General features: G+C 33.6%; 1 long non-coding RNA gene across 1 annotated transcript; it reads left to right on the top strand.

Annotated features, from left to right (window-relative positions):
- The first annotated feature begins 6,113 nt into the window (after positions 1-6,113).
- On the top strand, positions 6,114-8,690 carry LOC132751703 (uncharacterized). The gene is made up of 3 exons (XR_009628721.1): positions 6,114-6,191; positions 7,003-7,353; positions 8,554-8,690. It is a non-coding gene; the product is annotated as an uncharacterized LOC132751703 (long non-coding RNA).
- The last annotated feature ends 9,615 nt before the right edge of the window (positions 8,691-18,305 follow it).

Below are 18,305 nucleotides of genomic sequence, written 5' to 3'. Positions count from 1 at the left end.
GTGGTATCATAAAGTACTGAAGTAATACTATAAATACATTATGCCTACTTTTACAAGAAGTCATCGTTACCTTGGTATCTGAAAGATACTTGAGGGAGACCTAGAACAATACATGCTCTGTTGTTGTTTTTTTTTTAAATTTATTATAAGAAAAATATAGATCATACGTATTCTTTCGCGTTCATTGATGATTGTTTCATGACTTGTTTCTCTGTACAATAAAGCATTTCAGCATGAATTATTTGATCAGTTAGGTTTATTTAATTTGGTCACAGTCATCATTTAGATATTGACCTTGATTACAGTACTAGCGATATGTAGAGTGAATGATTTGTTAATAGCACTATAAACAACTGACACAACTGTAGTATAAATGAATTGAACAATACCATCCAATAATTTCCCTGGACTCGAAAGTCCTCACGATAATGTATTGTTATAACAAAGATAAACTTTTTTGCGGTGGTAGGAGGTGGAGCGGTCTGATGTTGAAGACAGATAGACATCTAAGCCTTCTATTAAATAAAGTATTTACATGTAGATTATAAACAGTATTTTTTCCGATGCAATATAAAAGAAATAAAACAGTCTAATCTTTATTGACATACACTCATAATGGCCGTCTTTTTGATATGGAGATAACGAAAATGTCAATGCTATTACTAAAATGTGTCCGCATTCATATCAGTTAATCTTCTTTTTGATAAAATATAAACAAAATTAGTGACAATATTGTGATTTGATAAACCAAAATCAAACAGACAGCTTTGCTTTCATTTTATCACTGAATAAAGACTGGTATATTAGAGGACTAACAAATCGTCTGCTGGAACAATTTCAATAACATTGTCAGGTACTTTCAGTTTGGTTCCTGGCTAGACGGCGACTACCTCGGCGTATTATCGAGTATCTATGCGTCATATCAGTACCAAGCTGTGTGACAGTACCTAAACGAAATCACTGTACCATGTCTTGCAAGCCAACACAATTCAATGTGTACAATGTCTTGCGATTTCTAGCACAAGTTACTTCTGATCACTGTACCTTCCTTGCTTGCGAGTACATGAAGTGGACTTGTTTCTACACTGCATATTTGACAATCACCCATTGTTCTGTTGATTCGAAATATTGGATAAAAAACTAAAAAATCAAAGCAGACGGCATTTTAGTAAACAATGATTTTCCTCACATATAACCCAATAACAGTGAAATATTGTAACAATTGAACTTTTAACGACTAGAATTCTGGCGGATCCTGGTCCTGTGCCGTGCTTTCAAGAAATTAGTACGTGCTTATCAGTGCGGGGATAATTCTGCGGTTAGCCAAATCTGGTACTGGTTATTTAATATGACAGTATCGTTTCAATGTATACTCATGATAGTACGATGTCATTGCACCATACAATTAAAGGGTGTTGAGTTTGTCTGTCAAAGAAGCGTGATCGAGAACGCCTGGAAAATATGCATGATTCAAAGACTCAGAATTTTAGCCTGTGAAAGAAACATGACACATGATATATGCCTGTGAAAGAATCGTGACACATAATTTAAGCCTGTGAATGAATCATGACACATAATTTATGCTAGTGAAAGAATCACGACACATAATTTATTCCTGTTAAAGAATAACGATACAGAATATATGCCCGTGAAAGAATCATGACACATTATTTAGGTCTGTCAAAAGATTTTTGAAAGAACTAAAGCTCGACAACACATGGCCTCATGGAATGCTGTAAAGCTTACGCAACCCACGGTGATATGCCTTTTAGAGGGTCCTTGTCCAAAAAAGACCCACGGCGATAAAGCCACGGGGAATGCTGTAAAGCTTACGCAACCCACGGTGATAGGCCTTTTAGAGGGTCCTTGTCTAAAAAAGACCCACGGCGATAGCCTCATGGAATGCTGTAAAGCTTACACAACCCACGGTGATAGGCCTTTTAGGGGGTTCTTGTCCAAAAAGAACCCACGGCCATAGCCTCTGGAATGCAGTAAATCTCACATTACCCATTTTGTCCCAACAGAACCAACGGTGATAGTCTCATGGATTGCAGTAAAGCCCACACAACCCACGGTCAAAGCCCATTTAAAGGGTCCTTGTCGCAAAAGACCCACGGCGATAAAGCCACGGGGAATGCTGTAAAGCTTACGCAACCCACGGTGATAGGCCTTTTAGAGGGTCCTTGTCCAAAAAAGACCCACGGCGATAGCCTCATGGAATGCTGTAAAGCTTACACAACCCACGGTGATAGGCCTTTTAGGGGGTTCTTGTCCAAAAAGGACCCACGGCCATAGCCTCTGGAATGCAGTAAATCTAACATTACCCACGCTAATAGGCCTTTAAGAGGGTTTCTATGCAAACAGAACCAACCGTGATAGTCTCATGGATTGCAGTAAAGCTCACACAACCCACGGTCAAAGCCCATTTAAAGGGTCCTTGTCGCAAAAGAACCTAAGGAGTTAGCCTCATGAAATGCAGCAAAGCTCACGCAACACACGGTGATAGACCTTTTAGAGGATCCATGTGGCAACAGAACCCACTGCAATAGCCTCAATGAATGCAGTAAAGCTCACGCAACTCATGGTGATAGACATTTTAGAGGGTCATTGCCGCAACTGAAGCTACGGCGATAGCCTCAGTAAATGCAGTAAAGCTCACGCAACCCACGGTGATCAGCCTTTTTGGTGGTCATTGTCGCAATAAAGAACCCACGGCGGTAGTCTCTTGTAATGCAGTTAACCTCAAGCAACCCATGGTGATAGGCCTTTTACACGGTACTTGTCGCAATAGAACCCCCTTTGATAGCCCCGTGGAATGCAACAAAGCTCACACAACAAACGGTGATAGAGCTTTTTGAGAGTTTTTTTTTTCGCAATAGAACCCACTGTGAAAGCCTTAGAACATGCAGTAAACACTACACAACCCAGGATGGTAGGTCTTTTAGACAGTTATTGACGCAACCCATGGTGATAAACCTCTTAGAGGGTCCTTGTCACAACAGAACCCACGGCAATAGCCTCAGTGAATGCTTTAAATCTCATGCAACCCACGGTGATAGCCCTTTTAGATTGTTCTTGTCGCAAAATAACCAACGGCGATATCATCGTGGAATGCAATAAAGCTCTCGCAACCCATGGTTTAAGGTCCCTTAGAGGGTCCTTGTCGCAATAAAATCCACGACTATAGCCTCGTGGAATGAAGTTAAGCTCACGCACCATGGTGTTAGGCCTTTTAGAGGGTCCTTCTCACAATAGAACCCATGGCGCATAGCCTCATAAAATGTAGTGAAGCTCACGCAACCCATGGTGAAAGGCCTTTTATAGGATTCTTGTCCCTACAGAACCCACGGCGATAGCCTCGTGAAATGCATTTTTTAGGATTATTGTCCCAATAGAGCAAAGGTCGCAATTGAACCCACAGCGAAAACCGTGTGGAATGAGAAAAGCATATTATTGCATTAATTATACTATGTTTTGAAAATTTTAGAAATATGGATTTACTATTTTGAAGCCTGTTTAAATAATTGATCATCAAAACTTTATTGAATTAAGATTTAAATATTAAATTCCACATTCTTACTATATAGAGGATATTAATAGTTGTTGTTTTTTCTATGAATTTCATTGAGCGGTACAAAAATAAATATTTCATGAGTGGTGGTAGCTAAAAATGAAAAATACGCATTTATTTCATGTATTTCACCAATGTTTCTCAATATTTTATTTTATAAGTAAGTAATAAATAAAAAAATTATGTTATTATAGATTAAATATAAAATGTATCTTTATAGTGAGATAAACAAAAACGCTCCCGCTTGGTAATCTCGGTTTAGTCTTTTTCACAGGCAACAATAATCAGTCTATATAATTATTGGAGAGGTCATCAGACCTCTCCACAGTGTTCAGACTGATTGCTGGCGGCATCCATTTTTGCGTATCTGACTGTAGTGAAAGAATCACATTTACAGCTTAAAAATATTAGGAGCAGTCTACAAAATTTGTTTTGCGCATGCTAATTTACAAAATACGACTTAACTTAAACGAAAAATTAACATCGAAGTGAACAAATCGGTATATAGAAAAATCGGAAAATATCATTTACGTTACTTAGCGCTACGTTGTTGTTTCATTCCGTTCTAATCATTTAAACTGTATAAATCAATTACAGTATTGTTTTCTGACTAGCGTTTTACTATTTCATGTTCCGATAAATAGTAACAGTGAAGATAAATAATGACGGTGAACACTTTAGCTACATTAACACCATGCACTATTATATGGCCGAGTGAACCGTGTACCGAAAGTTTGCTGCTTCGGTATGACTAAGTAACGCAACGGGGATTTTTTTGGCGCAAATGGCACACATTTGACACAAGTTTGATTTTCTTAAAATATTGTGGTTGGAGGCATGTAGCTTTATATTCTGTTTATTCCAATCAAATGAAATAAAACATTTTTTATGTAAATCCTGGACTCAAAATTGTCTGATTAACATACTTTATGCCCGTTTTGGAAAATGTTGAGGAAATGTTTCCATATACTTACCAAAACATTTACCGAAAACTTGCTTATTGAATTTTACAAGAAAATTTTATTTGGATACTACTTATCATTTATTTTAAATTTAGTTCCCTTTGTAGAAAAGTATCCCTAAAGCGCCAAGAAAAAAGTCCATTTCTCCGGCATATAATCTTTCAAAACATTCAAAAATGAAGTGTAAAACAAACTTTCATTATGATACAATATATTCAATTTATATAATAAATTATATTTTGTTAAATGATTGTCATTTATAACCATTCATTGTGTCTTTTTTCCAAATATTTTCAAGTTAAACAAATCTTCTACAGCAGCAAAAAGACCTCTCACATGCTTCTTTTTAAAGAAGCAAGCTTGTTTTCATCACATATAAAAGAAAAGTAATGGCAAACTAAACCAAAGGGAGAAAACCACCATAAGGAAAGAATTTCTGTTTCATATATTTATTTACCATTATTTACGTTTACTTCGCTTCCCATTGCTATTAAAATAAACGATATACGGAGTGTAATGATATGACATTTGATCTATTATGGTCAGTGTTATTTGAGCTAAGAGGTGAGGTATTAAGGATGTCTGTTTCTCAGCACAAAGGTTCGGATTCGTACAGCATTAAAGGCACATATCGCCTAAGAAAACCATATTCTTAAAATTCTTAAGAAATGCCAAACATGGGTTTTATACTGTTTTAATAATGGATTAAGGTCATGTTATGTGTTAAACAACTGACGAAAATAGTGCTGAACATACAGTTATGTGTCGTAAAGTTAGCAAAATGTAAGCAAAGTAGTATTTTGACTTCTATACAAAATACTAATTCACTTTAGATCTAATTTTATACCAATTGCCAACAGAAGCAAAAAAACTGTTAAAAGATATCCAAAAAAAGTCTTTGTAAAATAAATAGGATAGCATTTTTGAGGCAGTATGTGCCTTTTAAGGTTGCATATTTCACTAGATCAGTTCGGTATATGCAACGGACGCAAAATTTATCAGCGTTCGCTCAAATAAGGTTTGAAATAAAGTTAAAGAACAGTTTATATATAAAATGTATATACTTTTTCTTGCCTACAATAAATACATGTATATAATATAACTTTTAACTGTGCCTCAAATGCAACGAGAATACCGCAAACTTTCTCTTTAATAACAAAACAGAAAGACGCAAAGAATTTCTGCTTGATATAACCCTTCCTTAACAAGTTGGAATTTATAATACGTGATAAGAAATGTCTAAATGTTTAAAGACATGTAAACAAGTGCCAGACTAGTTCTTAATCGGTGAAAGATTTTACTTTTTAACGCAATATGCTTTTCTTCTTTTTTCTAATTGAAGTTCTTTTTCTTTTAATAGTTGTTCTGTGTGTGTTTTTTCTCAATTATGTTTTTTATTATTATTTTTTTGCTTAATCATTCTTAAAATGATTTAAGATTTTTAACCAAATGTTTCATGTTCCGCCTATAAAAAAAAAAGATGTTTGTGACATGAGTACATGCGCATTATTGGTTATTTACTATTTATCATGATAGATCAGTGAGTAAAAAAGTAAGTTTCTACTACGATCTGAAGGGGGAAAATAATTTTATACATATCATATTACGACAGCAAGCTGGTTTGACGCTGAAAAGCTGTCCAGTATTTATCAAATATGGTAAGAAATCGTTTATATTATTCTTAAATATACACAACATTGTTAAAATCTTTTCAAATGTTTAATCCTTTGATTGTGTATTTCAATTAAAACGTATTATTGATACAAACTTGATAGCTCAATGCGATTCTTCATTTGTTAGAGACGTCCGTGGCCAAGTGGTTATGAAAGTTGCATTTAATCCACTAGTCCTTCACCGCTGTGGGTTCGAAATCCGCCATGGACATAAGATTATTTCTTGTGGTGAAGCTATCCAGCTAGCTTGCAGAACGTCGGTGGTTCTACTCAGATGCCCGTCCGTGCCTGAAATAACGCATTGGGGGGCACCTGCAGTATTCCTTCCCGAATAAAACTGGAAGTCGCCATGTGACATTAAATGTGTTGGTGCGACCACGGATTTATATTACATGTAATATAAATCCGTGGTGCGACTTATAGAAAGCCGCGTGACATATATACAGACTTTTTATTTATGACGTAGGCGTCATACATCATAAGTACTTAGGTTGTTTAGTGTATTTTGTTTAAATAGTTTAATAATGTTTTTTTAGATAAACGTTGTAATCAGTCAAATAAATGTCGCTGCTTTTCACATAGTTGGAAAGATACGAACCTTCCACCTGGTGGCCAAACATTCTTCTGTGCTGACCTGTACGTTTTGAATTTTTTTTCAACAGTTAATAGATTTACGATAAAAAAAATAAAATGTTTTCCACAGTTTTTCCTTGTATTTTGATATTGTGTCTATCTAGTTTATGTAGTTATCCAGCCTTTTCCCTACGATTATTGCATAATCGAATTACTATTTCAGAAAGGAACGAGCTTAGTGTTCACGTCAGTTCTTGTGATATGTTTACTTATCTTGACGGTACATCACACTAACGGCCAAAGAGGTTGGTATTTTGGCCGGCCTTCCTGGGGAGGGTACAGGCCTTGGAGAGGGTATCAACGATGGGGTGGCAGAAGATATCATGGTGGTTATCGACCATGGTTTGGACGACGGCCTTACGGAGGAGGATGGCCGCACGGAGGAGGAGGAGGCCGCCCGCCCATGCACGGAGGAGGAGGTCGTCCTCCCATGCACGGGGGAGGAGGCCGTCCACCAATGCACGGAGGAGGAGGCCGTCCACCTAGGCCTGTACCGACGCCGTAGATGTACTCGGTAACATTACTAGTTATTCTAAATAAGTATGATAATCACACACAAAAGTTACTATGCGAATATGATTGTTTTCTTTGTTGTTGTTTTTTTTTCGGGGGCGGAGGAGGGATAAAGTATGCATTATCTCCCCTTATCCGACATGTGTTGGTGTGTTATGGATTGTAATTGACAAAATTCTTTCTTGATGTTTTACTGTAATACGTATCTTTCTTGAGTAATGAAGATTGTCATTTGTCCATTATTATACATTTGCTAGTTATGTTAATTGAAACAGATTAAATAGATTTTTATCGCTGTTCCTGGACCTATACAATTAACAAGATTTGAACAGTTCTACCTGTACACGGCATGCCAAAGCAAATAATTCAATATCACACGATAACAAAATGGACGTCAAAAACCTCAATGAGGGAAGCTTAAATGGACTCGCCCAACCGCCATGTTTTGTCGGGTTACTGATCAAATACCATTATCAATGTACGAACTCACTACCAGTCTTTAGTCTCTTGCAGAATAAACACAACAAATTGCAATAGTTTTTGCTACGTGCCATTTCTGATAAAAGAAAGTAGTCTTAATAAGAGTTTTTTTCCCACAAAACTGGCACTTAAAGAAAAAAACTTCATAAATGTTTGTTTTTTCTGGGCGAGTTTAATACTATGAGTGTTCACACCTATAATATAGCAGGTCAGTCATAGTCCGTTTTAGAAAAAATCGCAAAGTAGTCGACGGAGTTTAGAACATAAATTTCATTTATAGAATATTCACAGACATCAATTTTGATGTGTAGCAAGTTACTGTTTTTATCGATTAATGCACTGATTAAGTCGCGCATGTAGTCAAACTAATAATATCTTAGAATCTTACTGAGCTCGTCTATAACAGAATGGTAGATAAAATCAAGTATTTTGTTGGCTTTATGTGTTGACCCCAAACAATAAAGGTATTTGGTAATAAATGAAATAATATTTCTATATTCATGGCCGAACGGCGATTTCAAGCATTTTTGAAAATGCTAATATTTGTTAATTGACACATGATTGGTAGCAAATTGTGGCATGCTGTTGGTTACACAACAGATAAACATTTTATATTTAATACCAAATTTGGCTCAGTTTGCTCATTTCGGTTTTTGACGTGTAATATATAGTTACATCTGCCTTGAGTTACGATCATAATTGTGTACATTTTTAATTTCAGGTCTTCTTGCATTTCTACACCGATTTGAAGAAAACATAAACCTATCAAATTTGAACATATTAAAAGGAAATATTGCACTGTGGAATCTATGACTTTCTGATTAAACAAATGTAATTTTGTTAATGACCATACTTAAAATAAAAATACAAATTAACTTTCGAAATTACAGTTTGTCAGTTATCTGATTTTAATGATTATGAAAAAGGTATTTCAAATAAAGCCCATTCATACACAGGCCCCCTATCTGTTAGCAATCGGCAGCTTTTGTAAATATGTCATTTCTTGCCATAAATACCATATATTTTATCCGGAGGGTTGACAATTCAAGGCGTCGCTTTTACAGGCATCTCTCTGTAGGGCAACAACTTCCCAACTTAATCACGACAGGCCAAGCAGTCCTTCCTGCTACTTGGAATGACTTCACTTTAAATTGTCTGACGTGCTCGCCTCGGAAGATAATTTTCAATTTACCATGGTACTTGCTAACTTGTATTTATCGAAAATATCCGACACTCCTTTAAACCTCGTGATTCTCATTTGTAGGATTGGCGATGCTAATTTCCGTATCTAGTCACTCAGTATTGTTAAATTGTCACGTATAACAAAATTTTAAAAGCGAAATTACGGGTCCGCGGGAAGCATGTACAAGCTGGGGATCTGGAGGTATTTAGCTTTACAGAAGAATCAATAGTGAAAAAAAGCTTCTGGCTACTTTGAACCACTCTCGCGTCTGATTCAAGGAAGTAACCAGCGCTTTACTGTACAGAGGAAACACGGTCATGGTCAAAATTGAGCTTGAACCCACGAGACCTGAGTTGCGTTATTTCTGATATATAGTCTAGAGCTTGTGACCGACTTTTCTCTTTTTCTAGGAAATTTTGCTTTTTTGTAGGCTATAATAACCATGAAATAATCATCTGAATATTTTAATAACCATCATTATTGTGTATAATAATTACTGCACAAATAAATTCCTCAAAATGACATGCTTGTGCTCACTAAAACAACCCATTTTAGTCTTAGTTCCGGGCAGTACACATTAGTTATAATTGCATTCACAATATGTTGTATTTTTATGTGTGTTGTTGTTGTTGTTGTTGTTTTGGTTTATTTTTTTTGTAACAGCAGTAATTAACTATAAGAGGCGGAACTCAATTCGATTCTTTTTTATATCATACACAGAGTAACTTCCCATATACTTGCAATTATTTACCGGATTATTTTACATACAGATTGCAGTAATATGTCTTTTTTCTATATTTGTTTTTTCCGTGATTCATCCATGATTAGCATTCTATATTGATGCCAAATACACGATATCTTCTACTTTAAATTAAATTCATGTGAAGAAGTTAGCAATACCTTGCAGAAAACAGGCTTCTACTGGTAAAGTCGTCAGTCATCACGGAAGGTCTGAAATACAGTAGTAATTAAAGTTCGACCTATCCATAGGTTACGATATAAAGAAGGAATAAGTTTCAGACCAATCGTCGAGTTCGACCGAGACGGGGAATTCGAACTATCCGAGTTCGAGCAAATGAAGTATGCGTTCGACTGAACTGTAAACTGTTAATATCAGTAAATTAGAGTCACCTTAACTATATAATGTGTTATTCGCATTTCAAACAACCTCTCCCGTTACGGGGGGAAGTGAGAGAAAAAAGATATGAAATTTCCCACAATTTTGCCGCATACTTGAGTTCTTTTAAACAATTAGTATAAAAAATATCACATGCATTAGTCACATCTCACATGTGATAGATTACGACATTTCTAGATAATCGTGTCGTCATAGAAACACCTGAAATCCTCGGAATTTTATAGCAGACAGCAACAAGTAATTGATCATTAGGTCGGGATAGAATACTAACAAAGGTTTTGATCGAAGAGACGCCTATTTTATACATGTATTTTATAATTAACCCAATTGTAAAAAAAAAATCTTCAATTATGCGAATGTTTGTATCACGTGTGCTGATCTATTGTATTGTATATTGTTGTCTTCATGTAGCAATTATTTAATTGAAACATTCTGTTTTTATTTGACAAAGTTTTTAGTTTTTATTTCCGCGTTAACGTCATGTTTAGTGTATAATTAAACGGCCTTCAAGGACGAGAGTATTTTTTTTTTTTTGCGTGGGAATAGGGGATGTGTGCGGCAGAAATATAATTCGTCATCTAGCATAAAATAGATATTTTTCCATTGGCCATTGCCCATGTGCCAATGAACGGACCTAAATGAACATGGGTCTACAGGGACCCACTGGGTGTTTAAATGATGAGGTGAATATTGCTCGGCGATCATGACATTGAAGGCAATCGTTATTTATAAATTGTTGCTTTAGGCTAAAGCTTTTTTTTTTAATTTTCTGTTGAACATCTAGTTACTCTTTCTTCCCCAATAATCGATAGTATAAGCTTTTTTCACTCATCAACTTTGATTTTGCTGTTATGTAGGTCTTCAGTACCAAGGGTTTTATGAGAAATAAAACTTTTCATAATTGAGCTAAAGTAATTTCTGCGATGATAGCTTTGTGTTGTTAAAAACAGTAAAACTTTCATAACCAACTCATGTTAAATAAATCAATAGAAAATGCTGAATTGTGTCCAGTTATTATAGGAAATGCTTGGACGGACGGACAGACTATATCCAAAAAACGAAAGGATATTTTATTGTGTTTACAGATGGTCTGTATATATGGACAAATAGAACCAAGTACAACTCTTGGGGACACTGTATGATGTCGGAGAGCTTCGGGAAAGTCCGCATCAACACAGTAATAGTTTAAAGGTCATTCAGACCATGGGGTAATATACTTTTTATGATTAATTAAAATCATGTCACACCACCAACTACCCCCTCCCGCTATTAACAAGAAATAACAAGCTCGCTACCATCGTACTAGAAATAAATTATTAACAGTGATTTCTTCCAGATTCTTTAAAGATAAGAGAAAACGTATAACAAAAAATTTCAAGCTGTAGAAAAACACAAAACACAATTTTGACAGCCTTTTTATATTTATTCATGTCTTAAGTCCTTAAAGTCTAGACCTTGGGTCTTGTAAAATTTATTTATACTTTAATAATAACAATAGAAATCTTTAACACTTAAACTGCTGCAATCTAAAAGTGACCAGCCTATGTCACCAGGACAGAGCCCCTAGGTGCAGCCGGACAAGGCTCTTGGTGCTTGTTCAACTTTTATATTTTTAAGTTACAAAAAAAAGAAAAACAAACAAACAAAAAAAACAAAAAAAAAAGAACACAAAAATGTCAATTTTTCTGAAGAACACAAAAAATTGATAAAAGATCTTAATTCAAAACAAGACAAGTCAATTTAAGAATTCACCAGGTTAAGTGTTAAACAATCAAAACTACAAAGGAAAATAACACAAGAATTATTTCAGTATGAAATAATAGATATACATAATTTATAACTAGCACAATGACAATGGGCACTGATAGATTAACTTTATTACTTCATTAATATACCAACAAAACAGGACACTTCACTTACAGTAAAATATCAACAAAACAGAACCTCAGACATTCCTGTGAAAAATAACATGATACTCTATTGACAGAGTTAAATGACAGATGTAAGTTATTTTCAATTAAAAAAGTCACAGCTTTCTTAACAACTACAACTTGATTTGTCACCTAACATAGAAAACTGGCAGTCAGTAGATTGACACTAAAGAACTCAGAATGATTTCAAAGGGAGGTGTTAGGTTTTCTGTGTTGATTAAGAAACATATTAAAATGGATGGAATTGCTGTGGTAAATTCAGACAATCCTTTTGTGAGGTTTTGTATTCAATATTTACTTATAAATAAACTCCAATTATCAACACTTACGCTGCTGGCAGCATCTTATTACATATGTGCCGCGTCACGACAAAACCAACATAATGGGTTTGCGACCAGCATGGATCCAGACCAGACTGCACATCCGTGCAGTCTGATCAGGATCCATGCTGTTCTCTTACCAACTCTATTACAAGTAGAGAAACTGATAGCGAACAGCATGGATCCTGATCAGACTGCGCGAATGCGCATGCTGGTCTGGATCCATGCTGGTCGCAAACGCACTATGTTGGTTTTGTCGTGACAAGGCTCATGTATACTCATGGTAACAGTGCAGGCCAACTCCAATTTGGCGGCTGAAACCTGCCATCTGATCATGGTCTGCACTACTATTCAGTCAGTACATATTTTGAAATTTTCTTTCAATAAGCTGAATTATTTAGTCCAGATTGAAAGATAGACAAGTCTACTAAAGATGATTATGATTTTGACTCTTTCAACTACACAACAGCAGTACTTATGTTGATAATGTATTATGTATTATATTTTAGTGACATACAAAAATATACACATGTCTTAAGAATACTACCTAAATCATAGTCTAATTGTTCTTGCAAAATTACATATAGTGGGTTAACCGTAAGACTATTGTAAATCCTTTATTTCATTAAAGTTACTGCAGTTGTTGCAGTAAACCCTATATATCAGTTTAAAGTCAGCTTCATTAAGAACTAAACCGTACTGGTGTCATATAAGGAAACATAAGGTAGTCCCGACCCAAGTAAGGCTTGCACTCATGATCCCTGCAATAAGTTAATAACATACAGTTGCCTTAACCACTTGGCTACTTATTATTTCTTAAAGTGCTATATATTATATCATGTTTTTTCACCTTCCTAATTTATACTGGTAAAATAAAGAGAGCCATTTTGGAATCCTTTTCTTTTATCACAAAAACAATCATGTTATTTGTCCATCAAATCATGTTATTTGTCCACAGTATCATGTTATTTTTCACAATTTCATGTTATTTGTCCACAAAATCATATTTTTTGTCCACATAATCATGTTATTTTTATATATGTTTTTTAAAACACCAAAAAGATTGTGTTTTCTTGATAATTTCATGATTCCATGTTTAAATATTAGAACATAAATTAAGATGAAGCAGAAATTAACTTGAAACAGAATAATTTATTTGAAAAAATATTAAAACAATAGCCTTTAAAGAAATAAAAATTTCATGTGTTAATGACAAAACCTACATAAACTGATTTTTGAATTAAAAATAAAGTAAAAAAAATATAATAAAAAATCGCAATAAAAAAAGCATCAACACCATAAAGTATGAGATCACATGTTAAAATACAACTTTAAAATAATTACAAAGTTGTCAAGTGATATGTTTTTAATTTATAATCTGCACACCAGCAGAATGTTCTGATGTACATTGTAAACTAAAATACTCCTAGAGTAAGAAAAATAATAAAAATAATACCTTATTCCAAAAATAGGGAAATTGAATTTTTTTTTCATAGGGAAATTGATTTTTTTTTCACACTTAAGTTTTTCTCCCATCTACAGGAAAACAGGAAGAATGGGGTTGAAGGTATAAAAAAAACTGAAGTCTTCACAAGTACATCGGTGTATAGGGAAAACTGGAGTTTTAATAATTACAGAAAATGTGAATATTTTATTTCCACCTTCTTTCATGTACAGAAGCACTGGATTTTAAAATAAGTTAAAGGAAATTCAAACACTTCCAGAATTGGAATTGTCAAAATCAACAATTATCTAGGATGATGTATTAACATGAAGTGACCATAAATCAATAAATAGAGAAATATATAAAATTTAACTGAACTGTTGACTGTTAATAGTTAGATAAAAATTCATAACTAATTAAGATGCAAAAAAATTTTTTTTAGAAAAATTAATGAAAATGCAAAAATATATCCTTCAATAAACTGTAATATGCTTGTACAAACGTATGTAGGTATAAAAGACTATAGAGCAAAGAACCCATAAATGAAAAGGAATCCTTTAATTTCATTACCAAAAAGGATTGCTAGAGATTTTCATGATGCCCTCTCGAGTGTAGCTAACGTTTGCTCAAATTTTGCACTCATAGAATTATGTACCATCAAACAAAAGCTACCATAAGGACAGCATACTCCAACTATTCTCAGTGGTTGAGCCTGGATTAACATGGAAAATATTCATTCATAATCCTTTACAGGGATATCAACAGTTATCCTACTGAAAGCTAACCTGTAATTTAATACCAAGAATTTACAAAGGGCTTAACTCCATCAAATTCCATGGCAGAGTTATGGGTCTTTAAAAGTGTCTTTCAATCAGTGAACTTCAAGCCTGACACACAGGTATTCAAATTTGTATTCCTCAACTAGTTGAGCTAAAAATACCAACAGATTTTTCAATGCATTCTTGCAAAATTTTGCAAGGGCTTGCATGAAAAATATCAAAAATAAAACTTAGTCGAACTGATTAGAAAAAAGTTATTTTTACTGAATTATCATTGATTTGAGTCATATCTATGGCATACTTTCATTAAAGGCACATTTAACCACATTTTTTTTTCCTTAAAGAGAGTAAGCATGTTTTACAGCGTTGTAATAATGGATTACAATATGTGTGATGATCCTCACTGGAAGAAAATAGCTCTGAATGTGAAATAATTTGTGACAAGAGTTAGTACCAATGTAAACAAAGTTGTATTTTTACTTTCTTAAAAAATGCTACAAGACAAAATAAGGTCTGTTATATGGGCAATGAGTAAATTTAAAGGCACATTATGCCTCAGAAATCCATATTTGTTTTATTGTTCAGAAATGCCACAAACTTTTGTTTAATAATGATTAAGTAATAGATTTAAAGCATGTAAGATGTTTAGCAACTAAAGAAAGTAGCGCTGAACGTGAAGTTATGTGTCATAAAGATAGCAAAATGTAAACAAAATAGTATTTTGTCTTCCATACAAAATGCTAATTCGCTATAATTATACCAATCATCAAGAGAGCAAGGAAAGCAAAAGATAGTTCATCTATATGGCAAATGAGTATTTATTTCATTTATCAAAAACCCAAAAATAAAAGTTTTTCAGAAATAAAAATCATACCATTTCTGAGGCATAATTGACCTTTAAGAATCTTTAACAGGAAACTAAAGTAAAAAGCTTTTAAAAACAGAAACTTTCTTAAGGCTAAATGGGCCTTTAAAAAAAACTTAAACGTTCAAAAAGTATATAGAAAAATTCAAAATTAAAGCATATTTACATTATAATATATGTACCCAGTATATAAAACTAGCACCCATTATGACAGTAAGTGAACTTTTTTTAGATTTTATGAGGTAATACCCAGTGCTTGCAGAAGAAAATCCAAGTGCTGTAAACCATAAATTTCAAGCTTACAACCTTACATGATATTTGATTGAGAATATTTGGATTTTATTAGCTTATTGATGTATTAATTGATAAATAGTATATATTTTTTATGATTTATATATCTTTTTGCATTTAGTGTGTATGACATTGTAAAAATATAGAATGTTACATTGTATGGGATTAGAGAGGTAGATGTACACAACAAATATGATTGTTTTAGATCATATAAGGTCCATGATTACTTGAGGGATTGTTTTAGGTCATATAAGGTCCATGATTACTTGAGGGTTAAGATTTGACAAGACTCGGGTGCGTGTGCTTGAGGGAGGAATGTAACTTCAATAAATAAATCACACATGATCAACATGCAACATAAGTACAGTTATTACAATAACAAGAAATTAAAGAATAGTTAAAGGGAGTACAGCCATACCTAGCGAAATGTTTTTAATGAAATTTATAAACAGTAAAATTCTGTTGCTTCCATAATCTAATATTATATTCTGCAAAAAGTTGTATTAACATAGAATGTCTCTCATGATTATTGTATGTAAACAGAATAAAATGTTGCGGTACAAAGTATAACACTGCTATTCTAGTAGGGTTTTAATTGTTAAAGTCTGCTCATTCCTCTTCACCATATATTCAAAACATATTTCTTTTTTTTTTCTTACAAGTATTTTTGAAGCATTCTTATTTCAAGATTCACACAAGAATTTTGTGAACAACAAACAGTAGATATATGCATATAGCTTTACACACTTTAATCATAAAATTGACATTTTCATACCAGTTTATTGTTTCCCTAGACTTTGTTAAAATATTATCATCATCTCTCTTCTCTTTCATATGTTATATATGAAGCCCTAACTTTAGAAATAACACACCATTATTGCCAAATGGACAGATAAAATAATTCAAACTAGCAATTATTAGACACTAACAATCATCACAAATTACATAAGATATGCCAAATATGAAAATAAAACCAAAAAAACAGCACCTATGCCATTAATAATAACCGGGTAGGAAAAAAACCTAGCAAAATCAGCCAAAATTTGCAAAATACATGTTTCGCTTAGTTCATTTCTCTTTCTTTTTTTCTAAATTTTGATTTTTTCTGAAAGTCAGTGCAGCTGTAAAGCCATATTGTTTAAGAACATTTTCATACAAAATAGATGAAGCTATAAACTCTGAATTCTTCAATGCCAATTCCAAACGTTATTGAGCTCTTCCAAAGGTTTACTAATGTTGTTCTATTAACCCTTAGCAAGGTACATGTAACAACAACAGATTAGTAAGTACTGTAAGTATTAGTAATGACTTTATTTAATGAGGCTAGCACATTCAGTTTACCGATCTTCCATGTGGGCCTCAGCATATACATAGATTCTACCTATATAACCAGTGCATATCATTAGATCACCGGATGTGGTGTCTGATCATCATTGGTCAGCACTGTTTCACTATTCATTCAATAAATATTTAAAAATTTGCCCTTAAAATATTGAACAAGTCCATTTAAGATATTAAGTTATTAGTTTGTTTAGTTGTTTTCTGAGAGTGACAACTTGTCAATAAAACTACTTCCTTTCTACATGACAAACCTAACACTACTTTCTATATCTTGAAAAAAAAAATGAACACATTTATTCTACCTTAACCCTGATGATTGTCAATCAAGTGCAGCCATAAAAAAAGGGGGGAATGGGGAAAAAATTGTATCAGATCATTAAAAAAATTTGAACAGATTGTCAATCATTATCCGGTAAAAAGGTATAAAAGAACCTGTCACACTTCAGAAATTCTTTTGTTCTCTACTGATAATCACTAGTATTTTTAAGTCACATAAAAGAAAGCAATTACTTAAGATGGTTTTCCTTGATTCTGTACCAGTTATAACTAGTTTTTGTAAAGTAACTTCCTACTTCTCGTAACATGCATTAGTTGAAAAATTGATGGAGGACAAATGAAAATTTATGATATTGTCTTCAAACCAAATCATGACAACAAAATAGTTGTCGAAGGACTCAACCAGGACTCCAACACTTAAATCAGGGACCAGGACAACCTTACTCTCTATTTAATTACATGGACAAGCTTCATACAGATCTAACTAAAAATTAATTACTTTTCCGAATTTTCCATAGATTGTATGAAAATATGCTATTACGTCATATTTGTTTCTAAATGACCATACCACAACCAATATAAACATGATTGAAGAGTTTTCAATGTTATACAACCATCAAATATTTATCTGTTTTTACACATTTACACATATACATGTGTACAAAAGTTAAACATTCACAGATTACATCTGTTTTTTTGCAAGTAAATTTACTATTAATGAATTTATTGCCATAATTATTAACATTATTCTTACGAGTAGCAAACAATAATGGGGGGGGGGGGGGGTGGATTGGAAGAAAACTGCATTATCAATATTGAAAAAAAATTTCTCAAGTATGTGAAAAGTTTCTTTGTTGGCCAAAGTAAGCAAAAAATCTGGAAGGAGATGTGTACTAAAATAAACA

This window comes from Ruditapes philippinarum, unplaced genomic scaffold, assembly GCF_026571515.1.
Source record: "Ruditapes philippinarum isolate M1 unplaced genomic scaffold, ASM2657151v2 ctg2549_1_1_1_1, whole genome shotgun sequence".
NCBI lineage: Eukaryota > Metazoa > Mollusca > Bivalvia > Venerida > Veneridae > Ruditapes > Ruditapes philippinarum.
The sequence above is the reverse complement of the archived record's forward strand: the minus strand, read 5'-3'. Positions and strand labels throughout refer to the sequence as shown.